This window comes from Fukomys damarensis, unplaced genomic scaffold, assembly GCF_012274545.1.
Source record: "Fukomys damarensis isolate Sample0158 unplaced genomic scaffold, DMR_v1.0_HiC HiC_scaffold_37, whole genome shotgun sequence".
NCBI lineage: Eukaryota > Metazoa > Chordata > Mammalia > Rodentia > Bathyergidae > Fukomys > Fukomys damarensis.
Window position 1 is genome coordinate 43891458 of NW_022900949.1, and position 660 is coordinate 43892117.

At 43.5% G+C, this 660-nt stretch overlaps 1 pseudogene; it reads left to right on the top strand.

The window, feature by feature from the left end:
* LOC109118099 overlaps positions 1-660 on the top strand; it is a 30757-nt pseudogene that overhangs the window by 24559 nt on the left and 5538 nt on the right.

A 660-nucleotide genomic window follows, 5' to 3' on the forward strand; every position in this document is an offset into this window, starting at 1 on the left:
GCACACAGGCAGGCAGGCAGGCAGCTGAAAAAAATCCCCTCTGGGGTCCTTGGGTCCTTCCTGGGTCTGTTGTCGCACAGGCCAGGAGCTCCCGCGCAGGCCGGGAGCTCGCGCGCACGCCGCTGGGTGATCGCAGACACCTCATAGGTGTTTTTATAATCACTGTGCCAGGAAGAAGGAGAGGGGGCAAATTGTTCACTGCTCTGAAAATTTCTCTCTGAGAGGGACACATATTGCTTCTCACATTTCATCGTCTATAGCAATTCATATGCCCACGTCTAAATTAAGATATTTTACAGGTAAGGAGTTGAGGTTCATTGTAAGTTTATAACTTTCCCAAATATGTGCAATCCCATCATGTGTCCTTAATCAGGGGGACCAGAATATTCACGAGGAGCTGAAATGATTGCTACGGTTTCTAAGAATAAACCATGAGTCAGATTCAGGGATGGGTTTAGATGGACATTACAGTACAGTGAGGGCAGAAAAACATCTATGCAACAAGACATGGAAGATATGAGAGCTATGGGAGTCCTTTGTGGTTCTACTTAACTGCTTGACTTTCATTTGTGGGATTGAAAATGTATCAGATTAATTCTTCAAGAAGGTGCCATGAGTAATTCTTGATCTTTTTTCTTTCTTTTTTTTTTTTTTTTTTTT